The 24,869-nt window shown below is 33.7% G+C and overlaps 1 pseudogene; it reads right to left on the reverse strand.

Moving 5' to 3' along the window:
- Positions 1–70: 70 nt before the first annotated feature.
- Positions 71–24,002, reverse strand: LOC144256932 (uncharacterized; annotated as a pseudogene).
- Between the last annotated feature and the right edge of the window lie 867 nt (positions 24,003–24,869).

Here is a 24,869-nt window from a genome sequence, read left to right on the forward strand (position 1 = left end):
CTGTATAGAAAATATTCAAAAAAAAAAAAAAAAAAGAGGGGGTGTACTGAGCTTTCTTTGTCTCAGGTATTTACAATCCGCTGCTGATTACGTGTTCAGCTTCTCTGCTGGGAGCGAAGTGAAAGAGGCAGCAGATGGGAGCAAAGCGCCCGCGGCTCCGAGCAGAAAAGCGTCTTTCTTTCAATCTCTTTGTTTTTTCTGCTGCTTGGCAAGGTGGTCGGCTACAGATTAATGGTGATAGGAGCTCTAACAAGCTGCGTGAAATCTCGATTAAAGCCGCTGCTCAGAGCCCCACACTGAGCACTTCAGCAACCCCCGAACGCAGCGGCCATCTTCAAGAGAATTATTTTTTAAAAAATGTTTTAAGCCATGTGTTGTGCTGCATGCCAATAATCCTAGCAATGAGGGTGCCTGATGATTTTGGAATGAAATTCAATGACAGAATTTGTAACATAGTATGGTGTCATTTCAAAGAAAAAAATATTATCAAAGTGAATATTTTACCAGTGGGGGGAAAAACAAAATATATATATATATATATATATATATCCTCACTGGTGTATGGGGGTGTGTGTGTGCGTGTATATATATTTGGTGATACTTACTTACATCCTCTGTACTGAGGAAAAAAATGAATAAAATAATAATGTTTACCAAATTGTTGCTGAATTATATAAATAAATAAAGATATGCCATGGATAGAATGATAAAATACTAAAATAGAAAGGGATATTTGTAATAAATCATAAATTGTTACTTGTATGCTGAGAAACCTAATTATTTCACAAACATAACTTAAAATTTTCATTAAAGTATGATGCACATATAAAAGCACATAAAACATTTATGTAAAGATTCAAAAGTTATTCAAATGTAAACACATTTTGAATCAGCCCTGCTCAGCAAAATCTAAATCAGTTTTTTCACCTACTATCCCAAAGAGCAAAAAGGTTCTTGGTAACTAGAATGGGAATGTTTTATTACATAAAAATAAAATGTATCTAAATAAAGTAATTTATTACCCAGATTTAATACCTGCTTATCATGTGCCATTTTTAAAATTTTCTATGCTCCTACCCATTTCACAACATAGGCCAGCCATCCTCCCTTTATATTTATTTTTCGTGAGGTCATATGTACATGTCTTGAATGTCATAGAAATACATTATATAGTTTTAACAAATAGAATGATAAAAACCTTCACTGCTTTTAAGCACAGAATATTTACATAATCACCCCCAAAAAACATTTTCTTTTACATGCAACTTTTTTTCCCCAGAAAGATGTTACTGTAATGGATTATAAAAACTATAATTCTATTTTGCCTGGCATAATGCCATATAATTTAAATACAGCTGCTGTAATAGTCAGTAAGCATGTGTACATCAGTAAAGTGTTCATTTCAACATTGAAATTGTTCATTTCAACATTCAAGAACATTTGAGTTATTTCTTATTTGGGACCATTAGGACAAGTGGGGCTCTCAATAATTTTAAAAAAATAATTATTAAACTAAGCTTATTCTTTTCTATTATTTCAATGACACTGTATATTATTTTTACTGGTTGGTATGAAAATTATAATTTCCATTTTACCATTTCAATTTAATTAGAGTCAATATTATATAAGTTTACTAAAATCAAAATAAAATCATACCATAGCCCAAAGATGAAAGGCATACATTAAGTGAGGGCAATGTAGGGAATATAAAGAAATAGTAGCTCGTGCCTCACCCTCCATCAATGAATACATTAAACGGAAATATTAAGTTTCAAGTTCCTCTTAGGCAAAGTAAAAAAATGAGTTCAGAGATTTATATAAACTGTACAACTGGGAAAATATCTAACACTTGATGTTTTTTAAAAGCTAGGGTAGGCTTTGGCGTCAGTCTAGCCTTAGGCAATGTGCTATGTAATTGGAACAGAATAACCAACAGCTAGTGAAACCCTGAAAAGAGGAAGTTTGGGACCATATATATATAAAACCTATCGCTAAATACTTTTCTACGCTTTAGATCTTAATTTTGCTTGTGCTGAGGAAGAACCTTCACATTAATAGTGCTAAGAATACAAAAAGAAATGATAGTTATCTATGTTCATGCAAGAGCATCCATGGGCTTAAAACCCTGGGATCCGGTCAGAGAAGTTAAATCACAAATAACTTGTTTTATGCATTTATGGGTGTTCAGCACACAAAAAGCTCCAGTCTCTAGCTTGCTCCTCTAAAAATCCCATGACAGCCAATTTTTCGCAGCAGGAACATTTTTCTTCACTGACTGATGTAATCTCTTAACATCTTCCATTCAATGGAAGAAACTAGTTACCTCACATATAAGAAAACACTCTGAAAAAGAAAGTTAGGAGGGTTAGGCAGAGGACCTCAAATAAAAACACCTTCAAAATTCTCAAGTTCTGGGAATGAACCTTACTGATCATATGCAAATCTCCTCGAGATCACAAACTATTGGTTTACCATTGATTTGCAAGCTTTCAAAAGGACTTCTAAAATCCCAAGCAGGATCTTTTTTTTTTTTGTTAAATATCAGTCTAAATTGAATAGGTATAGTTTCTCAGAAAAGTAGCTGAAAGAAAATTTCAAATTCCACTGCTAAAAAATGTCTCCACTAAATTAATATTGTAGTATATTGTGAAAGTGTTACTTTCTTCCACATTCATGTAATTCTTTAACTTTTACATAGTAGCCTTCTAACAGCTGTGCTTCAGCTGCAGAAGCTCTTATACTTGGCTGTTGCACTAAAAATTTGTTGCAATTAAAAATAAAAATGTGATTTACATACATATAGGTTTATCTATGGTGGTTTCTAATTTAATAACACATATTAGTGTCAGGTAAAGATAGCTGGTACTTTTGCTCTTATATATCACAAAGTCCTTGGCAAATTATATATACATTAAACCTTTTAAGAAAATTTTCAATTTTGTTCTGATTCTTTCTTAAAGTAAAGTATTGTAAAATTTTGATGGGGTATTATGGAAAATGGTCTCCTTTATAATGACAGTTTCATCATCTATAAATAGGGTGTACAATTGAGTCTTTTGTGTGCTTTTTGTATTTTGATTTTTATCAATCTCTGCACATTTCCTTTCATAATATGCTTACATATAAAATGCAACCCTCATGAAAATCTACAAAAAATGTATCTGGTGTTTTATATTTTTTTTGTTAAACTAGATGTAATACAATAAGAAAGTATATGGTTTCTATAGTCATTATTTCCCACAATATCATACTTATTTCTTCCTCAAAGTACATTCATTTTAACCATGCACTGGGTTTCAAATCTGAAGAATTATAGCTGTATTCTCTTATGTACAAGTTTTACAATTTTAGTTTCTGTTTGTGGTAAGAGTGTATCATGTATGTTTAATAATGAAAAAAAGCTTCTAAAAATGGATACTAAGAGTTTAAACTCTATGTTCTTTTTTTGAGAATGCATTTATTCTGTGTTAGTCAATAATATTTGAGTATATTATGTGATTTTATTTTTTATTATTTTTCTGTGATTTGGGGGATTAAATACATGGTGTCCTATTAATGAGCTATATTCTCAGCTATTTTTTAAATTTTGTTGAGATGGGGTGTTGCTCAACTTTAGAATTGTGGTGCTCTTGCCATTGCTTTTAAAGTACAGGCTATTTCAGGTGTGCAAAAATATACATTATATGTCCCTCTTATTTATGTTAACTTATGAATTCTTTGTTTTCTTTTCTATTTAAGAATATTTAGGGGCTGGGGATGTGGCTCAAGCGGTAGCACGCTTGCCTGGCATGCGTGCGGCCCGGGTTCGATCCTCAGCACCACATACCAACAAAGATGTTGGGTCCGCCGAGAACTAAAATAAATAAATAAATAAATTCTCTAAAAAAAAAAAGAATATTTATTATTAGTTCTTATATTCAATATTTAGTGTGTAAAAATAAGCTGTTATGTGGTATGAGTGAAGGGTACAATAGCATTATATTATCACACAGATGTCTCAATATGCTAACATTTTTTCTTTTAAATGAAGGCAATTTTTTTTTTCTTGCATACAGTATAACATCTATGAGGTACCACTGCCTAAATAGCAAGAAAGGGTTTTGTCTGGAGTTCTCCACTTATTTATTTCATTATGAGGTCTACACTTAAACATTAAGTCACATCCCCAGCACTTTTTTGTACTTTATTTAGAAAAGTAATCTTCCTGAATTTCTAATTGCCACATTAAGTTTCTGAGACTGGCTTTGAAATCATGATCCTCCACCCCATACAGGACAGGCTGATAATTTCCCCACCGCCTGAAGCCCTGGTGTTGGCAGAGATATGGTCACAGGCCCTAATAATACCAATCTGGAGAGGAAAAGTGGAGACAATATTTTCTTCTTCTGAAAAGTATACTCTGGTTGTATGAACATTCAGAATATATGGCCTGCCTTTTTTGATGCTTTAAAGTGCTGATTCAGAATGTAACTGAGAAGGTGGAAAGATAGCTCAAATTTGAATCTTGGGTCCAAGCCTAGCTCTACTCCAGACTGTTGTGGGTGTGATCTCCTAATGTACCTCTTCTGCAACCCATGTTTGGAACAGTGGCTGAAGGAGTGTATGCAACAGGAAAGATGCCTGCACAATTCCCACATTCCAGGTGCAGTGCCCACCCTTTCCTATCACCTCTGGAATCCCTTTGTGTTCCCCAGCACTAATATGGGGAAGGTCTAACAGAAACCAGGGCATTCAGTGCCTCCCCATGACCAAGACCAAGTCGTACAGGTTACAGATGTAGTTGCTCTGACCCTTTTGAGGAGATTGCTATTCTTGTAAGAGTGCCTTGGGTTTGTTTTAATCATATAAAGGAAATGCACATAAACACAGGCACTTTCACAGAGAGCTAAAGCTTTCTTTTATTATTTTTTAAGAGAGACAATATACATCTATCTATATATATAGTTTTTGGCGGACACAACATCTTTATTTTATTTTTATATGGGGCTGAGGTTCGAACCCCGTGCATGCCAGTCAAGTGCATTACCACTTGAGCCACATCCCCAGCCAGAGCTACAGTATTCTATAAGCAGTAGTGAAGAGCCATTTGGGAAGGTTGAGGGTTGGTCAGGAGATGAGGGTGTGGGAGGTGATGGAGAACTTGGAAAAGAGACTTCCTTCTATTTGTACAGGAAGAAAAGATGAGACAGCATAAGTGGATTTATGTTTAGTATGTTATCATAATTTCAGTGAGCTTTAGGGGGCATGAGCCATCTCTGGTATTCTGGTACCTGGATATGCTATGATTAGATCAGACAAAAACTGACCTTGGGTGTGGGAGCACAATAAGAAGGATATTGGTGGTATGGAAATTATATTAGTTAATTGACACATGAACAACTTTGAAGCTGGCTGACTATCTCTAAAAATTAGCTCGCTCCAGAAGGTCATGACTGGGTGAAGTGGTTCATGCCTGGGTGAGGTGGTCCATGCCTATAAATCAAGTGATTCAGGGGACTGAAGCTAGTGGATTGTAAGTTAAAGGCCACCCTGAGCAATTTAGTGAGACACTGGCTCACAGTAAAATTTAAAAAACACATCTAGGGATCTTCTTCAGGTATAATTGAACAGCTACAGAATGCTCCTGAGTTAAATCCCCAGTACCTTCCTCTCTCCCCAACATACATACACCCACCAACAAACACACACACACAGTGAAGAATTTATCCCCTTCATGGTCAGAATAGCCCTATTTTCAAAGAAAGAGAGTCTCAACTCTAAAATGCCTTGGTAACACAAGTACTTTATATTTCCAGAAAAAAAAAAAAAAGAAAAGAAAATGACTCTGTAGGTGCTTCTAGAGGCTTGTTCTCTGCTCCATCAGGCAAGGGCTTGTGTTTGTGATCCTTTTTTAAAATTTTTTGCTTCATGGACCCTATGCAGCCTTTTGCCTGACTGCAGAGAAGGAGGACTCCTTGTTTTAGTGAGGCATAAAGCTTGGCCAGCAGAGGAGAGAATTCTGATGCCTGTCAACAGTCTCTCCTCTGTCCTTTGATTCTCAATTTGTCACCACATGATACTTGCCTGGGACAAGCTCAGAATGTTTGGGAAAAAGATAGACTACTCAGGTACAGAAAAGAGGGTAGTGGCCTGCCTGGCTTTGAATCTTACTGGAGCTTTTTTTCTCTCTGATGGCACCTTGGAAGAGGAAAGTGAAACACTGCACAGAAAGTTCTGGAATGTGCAGGATCAGAATTAAAATGTTTTTCTTATAGATGGCAAGATAATTTCCCAGGTTACCAGCTCCAGCATGGGGCTGCAGATTCTGATGACTTGAATATTAATTTGTGTGTGTGTATGTGTGTGTGTGCGCGCGTGCGCGCGCACATGAATACAGGTGAAGTCCTCAGTGACTCCCTATTTATTCTTGGAATAGAAGATGTGAAAAGACTACTTCCTCAATGGGGTTACGACTAAGGAAGGATCTTGCCTGTTATTCAAGTAGAGTCATCTGGCTTGATATTGACAACTGATCTGCGACTGGTAAGGTTTGGGAAGGATGGTAGAACTCTTTGACAGAGAGTTAGTAGCATCATAATCAGGCCCAAATTAAAAATTCTCCTGCCTGCAGGCTTTAGTTTTCTTCTAATAATATGCTATGTGTCTTCTTCTGCTCCTTCTTTTGTTTCGTTCTTGACTTCCTCACTACTAGAAGACAATCATTTTGCTTAAAGCACTGGGGAGAAAATAATGAATTAGAAAAATATCAGGTTTTTTTTTCCCCCCCAGCATATATGGTCTATCCCACGGTTCCTGAGCCTGAGTATGGTTAAACTTAGAGACCAAAGACTTGTTTTTCCTAATTGGCTTGCCCATCATGATGATGTTTAGTAATCCTATTCCCAACCTTGAAAATAAAAAATGACTTTGGAAGTCCCAATGTCCACTGCATGTAACCACTGCCATGGCTGAGACTACTGAGCAGTGAGGCATGAAGCTAAGTCCACAACTGCAGTGGAGTTTGCATGGATGTCTCTGTGCTTTTTGTGGTCAGTTTTATTTAGCGTTATGATCTTCCTAAGTTCTTAAGCTTTGCCACATTATTTATATTTGTATGGTTTCTCCCCAGTATGAATCCTCTGGTGTTGAGTAAGGCATAATCTTTTATTAAAAGTTTTGCTACCTTTTTTACATTTGTATAGGTTTTCTCCAGTATGAATTCTCTGGTGTTGAATAAGGCATGATTTTTGAGTCTGAATTACTGGAACTTTCAGGGGTTTTGTGCACACCTATTGTGAGAGTAATTGATCAGAGGCTATGAAATGAATCCCCCATCAATAGAGGCACATGTTAATATTTGGGGATTATCATGGAGTTATTTCTATGATAGTATAAGTCAGTGGAGGTATCTGTGCTTTATAGCACTATGGTGATCACTAAGTAACTATAGCAATTATTATTGTTTTTTTGTTTAAAAAGCTTTTTAAATGAGTCAGTTGTTCAGAATTATGCACAGCAAAACTGAGTCTGACAACCACAAAACCTGAGTCACTTTTTTTTTTTTTGTACTTGGGAGCAAACCACACTGCTCTCTACCACTTAGGCACATCCACAAATCTTTATATTTAGACTTACGGTCTTTCTAAGATGCTTAGATTCTTAGGAAAAGCTGAGGCTGGTTTTGAAAGTGTGATCCTCCTTCCTCAGCCTCTCTTGCTGCTTGGGTAAAAACTATGTAATACTATGCCCAGCTGAAGACTGAGTCAGAATCCCGAGAGAACCTGAAGAATTGCAGTGGAAGAGATTTTCTCATATTTAATTAATTGTTAAAACATCATTCCCTGGGAAGAAGCACCTTGAAGAGCCAAAGATGGGTTTAGGAAAAGATATAACTTTTTGAGCTTTCACAGTGTGGCTTGGGAAAGACCTGCCTTTTCCTGGGTGACACAACTGTATTCTTGTAAGTGTTACTGGAAGGATGGACTCGTCAGTTCAAATGCTTTTCATTGACACCATTTTTTAAACATTTTTTTTTCCAAATGTAACAAAACTATCGATTTAACAAGTGTGCAGGGATATATATATATATATATATTACATATTTACATATTTATAAATATATTTACATATATATATACATATATATATATATATATACACACACATATATGTAAGCAAAGCTACACATTGGTACAAAGACACACGGTGTTTCCCGTGGTCTTTGTAGTAAATGCTATAGTATGTTTAGGTGTGGGAAACAGTAGTATGCTTCTTTGTCATTTGTGCAGACTCTCTGGAGGCTCAGGGGCTCAAAGTCACGGAAGGAGGCTAAGGGCCCTACGGGTCAAGACAGGCCTCCTGCTGCCTATTCAGTGTGAGTATTCACACCCACTACATGTGTGGATTTAGCCACAACATGTGTTGCATTTTGCTGTTCAATATCCTTGTTTCTCAGCCACCTGGTTTCAAACTTGTGAATTCTGCATTTGATGTAGAAAGCTAAGATGTATCATGCAGGACATTTTAAAAGCAAGAATCTAATACCTGAAGTGTGATTAAACCATTTTTTGAAAGGTTTTTATGGATATGAAATCCTGAGTAAAATTTTTTAACTAACTACGGAGCAAAAGACATTGATTTCTGGGTGCAGTGATGCATGCCTGTCATCCAAGCAGTGCAGGAGTCTGAAGCAGGAGAATCACAAGTTCAAATCCAGCCTTAGTAGTAAAAGTGAGGCCCTAAGCAACTCAGTAAAATTGTGTCTCTAAATACAAAATAGTGCTGGGATGTGCCTTAGTGGTTGAGTGCCCTGAATTCAATCCTCAGTATACTCCAAAATAAAATAAAATAATTAAGACATTGACAAAGAACATACTGTCCATCTGAGGTTATTGGGAAAACATTGATGTGATCATAGACTTCAGGCATAAGATAGTATTATTAATGTGTTGGTTTGGTACAAAAGAGGCCTTTAAATCCAGAGATAGCTTTGGAAAAAAAAAAAAAGAAGATGATTTGAAATCAATCAATACAGAGAAACTGAGGAAAGGACAAGTGAACCTGGAGAGGTCCACAGAAGTAAAGAGGGCCAAGGATCCAACCATGTTTCCTGCCCACTTCCATGGGCCCTTGACTCGCAGCCAGTTGTCAAGTGTTGGGATTTCATGGAGTCAGCACTGCAGAGCTATCTCTGAGCAATTTTAATTTTTTTTCCAGTATGAAGTTTTTGGTGACCAATGAGGTGTGATCTTACAATAAATGACTTTTAAAGTCCATAGAACTCTGAGAATAGTCTCAAGTGTGAATGATCTGTTTCAAGTAAAATCACTTGAAGCATACTTAAAACCTTGCCACATTCTTAATATTTACATGGCTCTTATCCAGGATGAATATTTGGTGAACAACAATGATTTTCCTAATAGAAGAGCTTTGCCACATTCTTTGTATTTGTATGGTTTCTCCCCAGGGTGAATTCTCTGGTGTTGAGAAATGTGTGATCTTTGATAAAGAGCATTGCCATATTCTTTACACTTGTATGGCTTTTCCCCAGTATTAATTCTCTGGTGTCAGATAAGATATGATCTTTGATTAAATGCTTTGCCACGTTCTTTGCATTTGTATGGCTTTTTTCCCATATGACATTTCTCATGTTGACTAAGGCGTGACCTTCAATTAGAAGCTTTTCCACATTATTGATATTTATATGGTTTTGCCCCAGTATGAATTCTCTATTGTTGAGGAAGGCATAACATTTTATTAAAAGCTTTGCCACTTTCTTTACATTTGTATGGCTTTTCTCCAGTATGAATTCTCTGGTGTTGACTAAGGCATGATTTTTTATTGATAGCTTTGCCACATTCTTTACATTTGTATGGCATTTCTCTTGTATGAAGTCTCTGATGTTAAGAAAGTTGTGATTTTCTGCTGCACCCCTCCCCTGACTCAGGCAGTGGCAAGGCCCTACTGAAGTGGATGGCGCAAGGCATCCATCCTCTGGAGGAGCACACTATGTTTCTGGGAATGGGCTGGGTTTTTTTGTATTCCTTTAACAAGTATAGTTGCAACTTCTCATATGACCCTTAAGTATGAAGGAAAATGCATGACTTTTCCAATTAATGCAACTACTTCTAAAGAATAAATCTCTTTTCTATGAATGCAATGATTCACTTGTAGAACATAAATTGTTAATGTTTAATGAGAAACCTCCTGTAGGAAAAACAGTCAAGGAAGTTTTTGAGAAATTAAAATAAAATCTAGAGAAGAAAATTTAACATTAAGAAGACAGATTGGTGCTTGGTACTGGGCAACTTCTTCTTGTTCCTGTGCACAATACTTTGTGCTCTTACTCTTGTTTGATTAAAATTAGTAGCCTCTCTTTTCAAGTTAACCACTTGCCATAACCGTGGCACTGGTTCTAGTCAGTAAGTGAAGAAATAATAGTCAAGGTATAGGCCAATAATCTGGGACATTTCTATTATTAAAAGCTAACCAATCAGAAACAGCTCAAAGCAAAATGCACTGAAAGTAAAAATGCTTGCTAATGTATAAGCCAAGATACATTCTTCTTATCTAATTGTAACTACGTAATATTTTTTCTTTGAATAATAATTCCTGTTTTGTAACCACAAAATACTGTGAGCCTGCCCAATGAAATGTATATATGATTAACTTCACAAGTAAAGATTGGGATTCAGGACCTTCACTTTTGTCTGTGTTATTTCTCCAGCTCTTTCACTGAATCCTCACCATCTGTTCTTCTCCTGAGACCCCTGCCAGAGCTGGACCACAACGATTTTTGATTAAAAGTTTTGCCACATTCTGTACATTTGTATGGATTTTCTCCTGTATGAATTCCCTAGTGTTCAATAAGGTGTGATGTTTGATTAAAAGCTTTGCTACACTCTTTACATTTGTATGGCTTTTCTACTGTATGAAGTCTCTGGTGTTGACAAAAGAGAGATATTCCATTATAAGCTTTGACACATTCATTACATTTGTATGGCTTTTCTCCTGTATGAATACTCTGGTGTTGAGTAAGGTGTGATCTTTGATTAAAAGCTTGGCTACACTCTTCACATTTGTATGGCTTTTCTCCTGTATGATGTCTCTGCTGTTGAGTAAGGAGTGATTTTTGATTAAAAGCTTTGCCACATTCTTTATACTTGTATTGCTTTATTCTAGCAATGTATGCTCTGGTGTTGAGTAAGGTATGATTTTCAATTAAAAGCTTTGCCACATTCTTTACATTTGTATGGTATTTCTCTAGTATGAAGTCTCTGGTTTCCAGTAAGTTGTGATTTTTAATTAAAAGCTTTGCCACATTCTTTACATTTGTATGGCTTTTCTCCATTATAGGTTTTCTGGTATTCAGTAAGGTATGATGTTTTATTAAAAGCTTTGACAGTTTCTTTACATTTCCAGATTTTCTATCCAGTATGATCAATATAGTGTTTAAAGAGGTTTGAACAACACTTGAAGATATTTTCACATTTCTTAAATTTATAAGGTATATCTCCATTGGAAAGCCTATGGTTTTTTAGTAACAGATGGAATTTGAGTACACTATTTTTCACATTTTTTTACTGCTGTGATAAACAATTGAGGACTCTTTAAATGCTTTTACATATTTTTTAAATTTGTAGGCTTCCCACAAATATTAATTCTCTGTAGTTCAGAAATTCTTGTAGTTTATTAAAAGTGCTTTCACATACCTTATATCTGTAGTTTGTCTCTTGATTATGAAAGCTTGGATAAATACATTTTGCGCACGAATAAAAATTTTCTTCACTTTTATCATTGTAAAGCTCTTTTAAATGATCACATGGGTGTTTTCTAGGATTTTAAAAAAGTAAATTTTAATGAATTTCACAGAATTTACATTCTTTTACACCAAATCTAATATATTGCTAATTACCTAGTGTAGAGATTGTCTACAGGTCCTGAAAGACTTATCATAAATATAGAGATCTCTCTGAGTATCTACATATACTTTTAAATTAAGCAATAGTAGGTATATACAAAACCCCCACATTCATTATAATTCCATGGATTGCCACAAGGAGAAACTTTTCATTGCATTATTTTTTGTAAACTAACATCAGACAACTAAAATTAAGAAATTCCTCCTCCTCCTCCTCCTCCTCCTCCTCCTTCTATCTTTTCTAAGAAATATTTGTGGATATTTACAGAATGGTGCATTTCAAATTATTCCAGTCACTCTCTGAAGCATGAAATAGACTACATAGAAAACTTTTCACTTTTTAGAGGAAGGGTATAATTTAAAAGAACACATGGGTCCTCAAATGTGATTGCCATATATGTTGTTGTCTCTCTCCAGCTTAGCCAATGCCCCATATCCCTACAGTTCTACCTTTCCTCCAACACACTATTTTCTAGTTTTAATTTTCGGGGAATCCTGAAGGCACTAGGCCATAATCATGGTGCTGACGTGCCAGAGCATTCTTCATTAAGCCAAAGAGTAATCTGCATCTGCGCTGGGCTACTCAACTTTCCAGCAAAAATATCTATCACTGAAGGTGTTTTTAAAATTCTTTCTATGTAACAAGCTTACTGAAATCAGTTGGAGTATACTTCTGATTTGTTGAAAATATATTTCTGGAGATGCACAGGTGAGTAGTGCTAGAGCCTCAGAAAAATCTAATGGCAACAGGATTTAGTTCACTGGGGACATGTATTGGATCCAGGATGTCTCTGGATCTCACACTTGGAAAGTTTTTCCCATTCAACCCGAAACCACAGAATGCATAGATCTTTTGGAATATTCACTTGGGATTCTGGTCAAAATCCCTATTGCTATGAAAGATGAAGCAGTGAATGTCAGATGGAGCTGCTGAAATATATCTATAAATTGTGCATGAAATTTAAAAAAAAGCATGGAAGCCATTAGGGAAAAAACTCTGGTATCTGGGAACTCATAGTTGAAATCCAGCTGGTTGGACACTCTCCAGTACATGTTATATACTACCTAGTTTTGACTAAATTCAGCATGGCACTGGAGATGGAATCATCCATTGGAGCCACATAGCCACTTATCATCACAGAGATGGGTGAGACTTGCCAAAATGCCAAGCAACCTGTGTAAAGAAAGACTCTTCCTGTTGAAATCTCATTCCTAACTTTGATGTACACTCCCTTAAATAAAGAACAGAAAAATTATCTAGTCACTGTTTTTTAGATCCCATGTGGTCTAGAGAATCTACAATGTGATTTACCTCTTTTAACATAAGTTATGGCCCTGTCTCATATTCCTTTACAATTTATTTCAGATATTCCTTTTTTTTCAGGTGGCTCATCACTTTCCAAGAAGGAAATGATTCAGGTGGGATGCTTCAAGTCCCATGACATGGAATGATTACTCTAACTTATGAGCCATAAATAGATAGGTAACTACACAAAGACTGCTTCAAGTTAAACTAAAATTATAAATGAACATTTACAAGCACCCTTGACTCAAACCATCAAGTTTCAGGGAGGAGGGTGTACAAAAATGCTATTCTGAAACAGTAGACAGAATCATGGAATGACAAAGACATTATAGATCTTTGTTTCATAAAGGAAATTTTAAGGTAAGCCATGCCCCATTCAAAGGTGGTCTTACCTCAGCAATGTGGCTGTCTTAATTGTCTTAAAAGTTTTACAATTAGAAGCTTTAGTCCTTCATTGTTCTTCAGTAGCCCCACACTTTTCCTATTGCTTATGTCCCTGGCATATTTTCTGCCCCTCAGCATGAGCCCAGAAGAGTGTCAGAACACTTACACTGTTCTCATAAGACCCTCATATCTCCTTTTGGGGTGTGATGCATTCCTGCAAGCCATTTGGGCTTTTGGATTTCTGAAATACTGTGCTAGAAATTCCTGAGGCTTTCCTTTGTTTCACCTGCTGTACATGACAGATGAGCTGTATGCTTATTTGATGTGTTTTAGAAGGACCTAACTGCTACTCTTTTCTTTTATTAATTCTTATTGCATTTAAAAAGCAATGCCTACCAAACCTTCACCTTAAACATATTTAATTACTCAATAGTTCTTTTCAACAGAAAGTTCTAGTGAGGCTTATTGTAGCATTTCCATTTCTCCTTAATCTAAGTATTTTTCTTGTCTCTAAGTAGAAACTCTATACATCTGTTTAAATAATGAGACAATTTGTCTATACTGTCTGGAAAATCACCTCTTTATTACTTCATAAAAAAGACAGGTTAGAATATTGCAATTTTGTATTAGTGATCTGTAGACTCTTATCTAATTTGCAATCACATAGAGATTATTAAAAGTTAAAACAAAACTGATTAATAAGCATTTTTAAAATGTTTATATTTTTTTTTCACTAAAATACACATTTCTATTCTAATTTTATTTGTAAAGCTGAGTAAACTGGTTGAATCACTATTTTCCTAAATGTATTTTAAAGATTCAGCTTTATAATGGCCTGTAAACATTGAATATACATGTAGTTTGATATATGTTTCTGCATTAGAACATACTGTGCATTGTAAGTAGTTTACACAAAATACTGAGTAGAAAATATTTTACAATTAATGTACTTAAAAGTTTTATCCAAACAAAAAGTGACTGGCACAAGTTGAGGAGTCAGTCTTCTGAGATGTTGGTAATAATATAACCTGATGAATTTGTAATTTTCTGTGTAAATAACTTTTCATGATACTTTTGTCTTTATTAAAATTTTTCTGAACTTCCCTCTCTTTTAATTTCTATTTCTTGTTTAAAATTAAGTATTAACTGTCTTGGTATGCATACCTGCTCTTTTTCAAGTTTTGCAAAAAATGTTTTATTTCTTGTTCTTCTGAAAATTCTTGGTTTGGATTAGAAGTCATACCTGAAAAAAAATTGAAATAGTAAGTTATTCTACTTACAACACTATGGTGAATATACTCTTCTAATACACAAAACCTTATCAAGGTGGGGGGGAATACCCAAAAAACAGTAGGATTCAAGGCCATTAATAGTCAAGAAATATATAGAATTTACTACAATATGCTGACAAAAGCAGTGAGAACCTTGAAAATCATCTTACCAATTTATAGCACCACAGATGAAGACAACATTCAAACTGAGTGATGTTATTACAACCACAGCCCTTCACTCCAACATATTTAAACTTCATCTGTGACTCAAATGTTGCAGAGAATAAATTTCTTATTTAGTTATGTTTTTATCTTTTGGGGGAGTACTTCTTAGGATTAAACACAGTGGTATTCTATCCCTAAACTACATCCATAGACCTTTCTATGTTTATACTTTTTTTGAGACAGTTTATTTCAACAATGCTGAAATTTATTTCAAACCGGCTTTCCACTGCCTTACATTCTCAATTATATAAAATTACATTTATATATCATTGCACATGATGTGTTTTTGTTTACATTCTAACTTTGAAATATTTTACAAAATGACTATAATGATCTAGTTTAACAGATTTTAAATAGAAAAATCCCAATGAAAATAATAGCTCACACAAAGAATATAATCAACTCAAACAAACAAACAATTGAGAGTTGGAAAATTGATGTTGTTAATTATCTAATCAATGCCCAATAACCACATGAAAGATATTTATTAAACTAAATAAAATGAAGATAATTAAAAAAAATTCAGAAAAGAAATCAACAGAAAAATTAGAAATTATATACTAGAAATGTTCTTTAAAAAAAGTCTCAGAATCAGGATACATTTTATGTGGTAGATTGCTTGCCTCACATGCAAAAGGCTGGCCTTGATTTTCATCACACCCCCTCCTCCCCGCCCACACACAAAGTCTCATAAATTAAAAATTTGAGGAAGAAAATATATCAATGTATAAAATTAATCAAAAGAAATAGGTAGTGCTGGACACAGTGGTGCATGACTTTAACTGGAGCATCTCGGGAGGCTAAGATAGGAGGATCACAAGTTCAAAGACAGACTCAGCAATGGTGAGGCACTAAGCACCTCAGTGAGACTCTGTCTCTAAATAAAATACAAAATAGTGCTGATGATGTGACTCAATGGTTGAGTGTCCTGAGTTCAGTTCCCTATAAATAAGTAAATAAAAGACAAAAGTTAATCAATTTATACTCAAATTTTTAAAACTCTTCAACAAAAATTGATATAAAAAGATATAAAAAGAGAAATTTTATTTACAAAGATTTTTTTTATGATTAACAGTTGATTTCTTTGAAGAAGACTTCCAGAAAGGAATTGGGATACATAGGTAGGAATGTTGAAAGAAAAAGAAAATATCAACCTAGAGTACTTTATCTACCAATACCATTATTTTGAATTTTGAAAATAAAATCCATCTTTCAAGATATGAAAATATTCAAAAATTGCTTTACATCTTGACCTGCTGTAAAAGAAATAATCAGTGGAATATTTCCAATAAAATAAATCTACACAACAGAAATCACATAAACTTTGAAAGCTTTTATGGAAAAGAAAAATATATACAAATATATATATTTTATTATACTTTCATTGTTGTACATAAAATATTTCATTCTACTATTGAATGTGGAAAACTAAAGCATACAAATTATCATAAATCTTTGTTAATTACTATAAATTAGAAAAGCAGGTGTTACGTCAATAACAAATCATGGAAACACATGTAAACACTGATTGTTTTAGGAAACTAAAATTAATTTAGATTAAAATGTAGTGCAAACTAAGTACTTTATTTTTTTCATTATTTTTTCTTTAGTTATACATGACATTAGAATGTATCATCACATATCATATATTTGTAAAATATAACAACGTATTCTTTTGGTAAATTTTGTGGAGTTAAATTAATTGTATATTCATTTAAGAATATAAGAACGTTATTTCCAATTTATTCTACTGTTTGTAAGCACTTAAATAATTCCAATGTAATGAAAAAATCAATATCAAAGATAAAAAAGTAGAAAAAATATATCACCGTAAAAATGTATGAAATACAAATTAAGGCATATTTTAATAGTAAAAAAAATATAAGAAATTAACAATTCCTGAAAATTGTAGAAGTATGTTTTTTCTCATAGGTAATTTAAGTATCAATAAACTATTTTGAAAATAAAAAACTAATCAAAACACAATATGACTAAGAAGATTAAACCTAAAAATATGATAACTATGTTAGATGTAAATCTACAAAAGATATAACGTCACAAAAAGACTAAAAACAAAAGGATAAAACAAATATTACATTCAAAATTATTGAAAATATTTATATAAATAAGAGATAAAGTAGAATATTATATAAAGATAAATATGGCAAATCCCTAGAATAAATCATAGTGAATATATTTGTAACTCAAATAATGTTTTTCATATACAGAAAGAAAACACAGACAAAATTTAACATCATAGAAAGCAACAATGTAATAATACGAGACATCAATCCACAATTAATGCAAAGAATAAAAAATAGTATTGCATTGTTAACCTAGGGAAAAAAAAACTTTCAAAAAAACATTAAAGGAAATATTCTCTATAGTCTATGGAATATTATTCAAACATATCAGGTTATAAGCACAAAACAAATGTTAACAGATATTACAATAATGATGTTGCATTCTAACATAACATAATAAGTTGGAAATCAAAAGCAAAAGTGATATTTAAAATTTATGAATATGAGTTTAAAGCCAAATTCAGCAAATAAGCAAGGCCCATAAGTAACTTATCTAGGCATTGTAACAAAAAGAAATATAAAAACAGCTGCCAGCCAGGTGTGATAACACACACTTGTAATTCAAGAAGCTTGGGAGACTGAGACAGTAGGATTGTGAGTTCAAATCCAGCCTCATCAAAAGCAAGGTGCTAAGCAACTGAAGGAGACCATGTTTCTAAATTAAATACCAAATAGGGCTTGGGATATAGCTCAGTGGGCAAGTGCCCCTAAGGTCAATCCCCAGTACCCTTCCCAAAAAAGGGGTGTAGATGTGGCTCAGAGGTTAAACACATCTGCTACAGAAAAAAAAAAAGCCTATAGCACCCAGAGTAATCTTTGAAGTCCATGTAACACCAATCAAAAAAAATCAATATTATTTTTGCATGTAGAAAATAAGTTATTTGAACAATTCTATGGAATATACTGGGTGCATGCATAACTACACATATTAATTTTTTAAAAAATGCTTTCTTATATATATATAATAAAAGTTACAATATTTTATACATTTATGTTAACTTGAGGTTAAATGAGGAAGACATGAGTAATAAAACTGAAAGCATGTCAATTAGCCATCAACTTGATTGTCAAATCAAAATATATTTACAGATCTATTCTCATTAAAACAACATTCAATAGAGATCAATGTGACAAGCCAATCAAATTACAATTCACATGACTACATGAAGGCAATTTGGAATGAAATATGAAATTTTAAAACTTTACAAAGATATGAAATTATATAATATCTACAATGATCAACTTTTAAGATAGTATATTAAGTGAAATAGTAATTCACATACACAAAAAAATTCCAGGTAATCTATGTATGAAAGATATCTACTGTAGCCAAATATAGAGACCAAAAATAAGGGCATCATGGATGAAAAGGTGAGAAAAAGGATCACTTGTTTGGAGGAAAAATGAACTTAGTTTATATGTGATACATAATTTCTAGAAACAAAATCTTAAAAAACAATTTAAATGAGCACTACTGACCAGTAAATTCAAAATATATAAGACTGTAAGTTCAGGAAAGTTACACAGTTACAGTTTTGATCACAATTAAAAATCTGACAAATACATAAAAGATAAACAGAATTGGAAACATCTCTATAGTACCTTTAAAATGATAAATTCTTACTCCTAGACTAAAGAACAGATTCATATATAGAGAGATAATGAATATGCCATTAAGTCTAGCTACTTGGAAGAAAGGCTGAGGCATGGAAATAAAATTTCATCATCAGCCACTTAACAAGAGTCTATTGTAAACTAAAATTCTAAAAGGGGTGATGATGTAGCTCAATATTACAAGAACCTCTGAGTTCAATCTGCAGTATGAGTGTGTGTGTGTGTGTGTGTGTGTGTGCGCGCGCGCACGCGCGCAGGCATGCAGGTAGACACATTATATGATTAAGCACAAGAACTGAGTATAAACAATCAAGGTACTATATAAAAATCATATATAAAAAGGAGTAATCTTTATACATATAAGTAAAAGCAAAGAAAACTTGATTGAAAATTGGCCCATGGTTCATGTGCAGTTTAACTTCAACTAATGTTTTCCTAAAGTGACAAATCATAATCTCTACTCAATTATAACATACAGATATAGAAATAAAAACAATATCACTGATGTGAGAAAACCTAATGAACAACACTGAAGCTCTTATAGAGTGAAATAAAAAAAAATTAAAAGAAACCCACAATAATTAGAAAAATTTAACCCACAAAATTCTGGAAACTTGTATTACAATAGAAATATTTCTTTTAACTTTTTTTGTAGTGATAGGTGGAGAGAATGCATTCATTATATCTGTTTATTTTTATGTAGTGCTAAGGATCAAACACAGTACTTCACATATGTGAGAAAAGCCCTCTGCCAATAAACTACAGCCCCAGCTCTGAAAATTCTTCTTTAAACCACATTGATCAGCAATACTTACATAATCACTAGAATGAGGTATTGTGAAATATTGCTATTCATTACATGGAGGAAAAATTTCACAGAATATCCAATATAAGTATTCATGTAAAACTCTGATGAGAAAATTTTGAATAAACAAATATTTAAATTATATTAAATAATCTCTCCTATAATAGTAATATACTACAACGGTTTTACATAGAAATACTTGGAAATGAGAGAAATTTCTAGGGATCCCCCAAATACCAATAAATGTCAGGTTGTAAGTATCCTCACAGGCATTGTGGAATACTCTGTAGGGATTCTGATTGTGGAAATATTGAGAGAAGCATTCCTCTGGCGAGCAAACTCCCAGGGGTAAGAGGCACTCTGTTTCCCACCCTTAGAATGCCCTGCAATTTCCCCAGGAACTACTAAAATAATAAAATACATGTGCAAATGTCAAGCTGCTATGGCAATTCCCTGCTTGAAAAGGCTCTGTAATGGAGTATTATCAGCCTAAAACATGATCTCTGGCACACAGCTCCTGGGAATAAAGGAACTCTCTTTATAGATAAGCACAAGGTTTCACTGAGCTTCAACCTGTCCACATAACAGTAAGTTTATACAATGGACTTTCTTGAGAGGTACACAAGACTCCTAACATTAGGAGTTAGTATATAACTGAGGAATAAGCTGCATAATGTTGCTAAGTTTCTAACCTGCCTAGAAATAAAGTGAACAATATATAGAAGTGATGCCAATGACCTAAGTTATCCTATTGATATGAATAAAGCTTGGCAGGTTTGTGTCCTTGTCATTATGACACCTTTCCTGCCTCTTGTCTCTGGCAGAAGGTACTGTATAAATTAAAAAATTAAATATTGTTTTTTAATTAGAAGTTTTGAATGAAATTTAGGCTCACCAATAAAGAGTAGGTTTCTACAGATCTCTAACATCACATCTTCATATAAAGTCTGCTGAGAAGGGTCCAGGCATTTCCATTCCTCTTCCGAAAAATCAATGACTACATCCCTTAATGTCAATGGCTCCTGAAATAAAAATGAGTAAATACATATCACATAAATCATATGATTAATGACATAGTATTTAATTTCATACAAATTTTAATGAGAGTTAAAAGAGGTGGCTTTCACATAAGGTAGTGAGGTCAACCATTCAATAAGATACATTTTTGTGGTACTGGGGATTGAACCCAAGGCCTTGTGCATGGAAGGCAAGCACTCTACCAACTGAGCTACATCCCCAGCATTAATAATTCATTATAAGCAGTAAAATTGGTGCATCATTTTGGTATAATGAAACCCAGGGAGCAGCACATGTGAAACAAAACACTGAAGCAATAAAGTGTGAAAATATCCAACATAATTCCAAAGGATAAATAATAGTTGCAATTAGTTATTGAATATCCAAAAGAAGCACAACCAAACAAAGCAATGATACTTGAGACATGCATAGCAAAATTATAAGTAATAACTATACTCATACAACAGTGGCCATCACAGTGTGTAGAAGACATAAGAGATCACTAAAGACACACCAAACTTTCAACAGTCCACATATTTATTTGAATGGTTATCTCCAAAGTTGTCTATCTTCTCATTATTTAAATATACCATAAATCTATAGTGTATTTAAAAAATTACTCTTACTTCTGCAGACCACAACATCACAATTCACTTCTGAAACAAAAGAATACAATTTTTCACTATCAAACTATTACAAAACTCTTAGGTACTTGGTTCAAAATGAATTACATGGCACAAAGTTATAACAAAATTAAAAATAAAAAAGCAAATTAAGTGAATAGACTGTTAATCTCTCAGTTCATAAGGAAACTGACACTTCAGATTTAACATTCCCAAATTTGTAAAACCACTCTCACTGTGAAACTGTACCCTCAATTGGCTCATTTCAAAGTAGAAAGTGGGAGAATACTAAGCAGTTAAGAAAAAAATTCTGAAAGGTTCTGGCACCCTAAACCCTCTCTGACAGCATGAAAATACTCCTTTTTCCAAGGTCTCAATTATCACTAGTGAACCAATACATACATGAAGTGTGTTTAACATTCTGATCTCTGATGTATTTATTCTGAAACAGCATTTTTTTTTAAATTAGAGTTTTAATCCAGGGGCACTCTACACCTGAAATGCATTTCAAGAAGTTTTGAGTTTTTAAAATTGTGATACATGGGTTTACAAATTTGCTTAGGATTTCTAAATTAATGAGTCTGGACTCAAATTTACTTTCTTGTTACCTCATTTTTTCTACATCACTATGATTACAGGTTTGTACCACCACTCCTGACTCTGCAACCACTTTTGATACCAACTGTGCACACTTGCACAACAACCAATATTTCAACAACTAGTAGTCAATAATTCTTATACCATCTAGTACAGATCTCACATGTTTGGTGTTCACTACTATCAAATTTTAGTAACTGAAATGCCAGTTTCAAGCCCCAGAATAGAAAAATATTTATATTTATGATTCACTTCCTATAAATTAGGGGTCTCTACATCTACTCACTCAAGTTACTTATTCTGATATAAAAGAACACACTTATGTATACCAGCATATTATAAATTATATAAATATGAAACTTGAGAAATGAAACCTTGCATAGAACATAAAAAACATCAGAGGAAAATGGGACACTTATATAGCACATATTAGGAAATAACTGGTTGAATTACCTCTAATTTTTATGTTCTGCTACAGAAGAGCCCCCTTCCCAATATGGTTTAGAAGATCCTCACTGTTGTAAATATGCTGATTCAGATACTCATTTTGAATATTCTCATTGTTTTTTATAAAAAATATTTAATTGAACACATTTACATTAAGGGGTAAGAACAAAATATTTGTTAAAAAAACAGGTTAGTATTCTCTAGGTAATTTCCTTTATGTGAAACCCTTAGAATATTGAGCCATCTCATGTCAGCCCAAACCAACATACACACAATTTTCTTAAAATTCCTAAGTATTCTTCTTCCCTTACCCCTCACTTCCTCTTGTATGTAATTTTATATAACCCTGAGGATCACCTTCCCTTTCCCTGCAATTTCCCTTCTTCAGCAATCTGTATACGGGGTAAAAATGGAAGTTCATAACCCTTCTGAATCAAATTGTGAAACATGATATATCAAGTAAGATGTAATGTTTTGAACGACCAACAATAAAAAAAAAATTCCTAAGTATTCACTGGCTTCAGGGTAAAGGATCCTTCATTTGGAATTTTGATTATTATTTTTTTTTGTTACAGGGGTATACTAAAACTAAGATATATTCTAGGCCTTTAAATTTTTTTTTTGAGACTGTCTCTCACTAAGTTGCTACACTAAGTTTCAACTTTGATCTTTCTTCCTCAACCTCCAGGTTGTTGTGATTACTGGCATGTCCTAATATGCCCCAAAAGATATGAATGTTCCAACTTCCTTTGGTCCATTTTCTTTTCACCTTATTTATTTGCCATTTCTTCTAAAAAGAAACCCTTGACAGCCTAAGATTTTTGATGCATCCATATCTTATGTTTGATGAATTTGAAGTATTGCAATTTAGATTTAGAAAAACAAAAGCTGCTAATAAACCTATCTCTGAATTTTTCTAATCTGAAATTCTAGAACTAGCTACACAGCAAGAAAAAAGTTATAGCCACAGATAAAATAAAGATCTTAGTTAACCTTCAATGATGTTCTTTTACAGACTCAGAAAATTACATTAGTTTGAATACAATTTTATTTGATATTGGCCTCTATCTTTTCTCTTTGGAAACTTTTTGAAATCTTTCAAATATTAGTGATAAATTGCATTTTATAGGTAATAAAAATGTTAGACTAAGTGAGGCATGCTCAATCCACCATCCTATTTACTTAAATATTTAGTTACCACCCAAACTTGAGGCATTACATTATGTCTTTCAATTAGCATATAGTGAGTTTTTCCTTAAAGACGTCTGCACAAACACACTAGGATATTTTTCCTAATCCTTGCTACAGCATATTCTCCTGTTGTAAATATTCTGTGCCCTTATAATCAAATTCTGTGCCCTTATAATCAATCTTCCTTACATGAGTAGGACAAAATCATATTTGCCTTTCTCTTCAGTTACCAAATCAATAGATCTGAGCAGTAATGCGTTCCTGGGGAGCTTAACCTAACATTTGGGGAATATAATATTGATATTCCAATATCTGATCTATTAAAATGAAATGTATAAAGGATATTCTTGTAATCTCTAGAGTATCTAGAGTATCCACCTAGTCCAACAAGGTGCTCCATTCCCTGGCCACAAGCTGCTGTGTAGGAAGAGAGGATCACACACAGGTTGGCATTCTCTAAGTAATTCAACAAACATAGAAAGTGTGGGCACCTTGGGTCAACTTCATGTAATTGTTACCTCATAGCCACTCAAAGACATGGCAGATACTGAAGAGACATCACACTCCAAGGTTTCTTAATGGGGCCCTCAACTTGTATATGCTTATGAAAGATAAACAAAAGTTCAAAGATTTCTTAATAGCAAGGGTAAAACTCATCAGTGCCTACACACTGAGCAACATTCACCTCCCCTTTATATTTTTTATTCTCAATATATTGATCCCCTTGTCTTCAGCCTATTAAAAAGCTGAGATTATGAACATGCATCTTCACACCTGGCATTAGGTATAAATAATTTTTAAAGAGTTTCATGTTAAAACCACATGTTCCTCTCATGTAAAAGTACAACCAAACACATGCACACACACACACACACACACACACACACACTTTTTAAATTTCTATACAAAACTAAGAGAAAAAGATGATTAAAACTCCATATAATTTGAAATGTTCTGGGAACAATACTTCATTATATACTGAATTAGCAGAGAAAATATGGCATTTAGGAAAATCATGCTTACCTACATTGGAAGATGCACTTTAAAAAGTGGGTGCCACCTGATATGGAAAGAGAAACTGAAAACCCCTTGGACCACAGCTACTCTCAAATATGAATTATTTATATGAGTCAAAAATCTCATGTCCTGATCCCGTATATAACAACTACTCTGAAGGGGTGTCATAAGAAAGTACAGAGCTGGTTTCAGGCCAGACAGAGGTCACCAATCTGGCACAGGACAAAAAGTAGAATTCTGACTGTAAACCCCATTCTTAGGGCCAGACATGGCAGGATATTGAGCTCTATCAAATTTAGACTAGGCTGAAAAGATTACAAATGTGACCTCAGGAAAGTGCAGGTTCTCACAATTAGTTATAACTACTTTTACTCAGCCCATTCTTTTTA

This window comes from Urocitellus parryii, chromosome 1 (genome assembly GCF_045843805.1).
Source record: "Urocitellus parryii isolate mUroPar1 chromosome 1, mUroPar1.hap1, whole genome shotgun sequence".
In the NCBI taxonomy this organism is placed as follows: domain Eukaryota; kingdom Metazoa; phylum Chordata; class Mammalia; order Rodentia; family Sciuridae; genus Urocitellus; species Urocitellus parryii.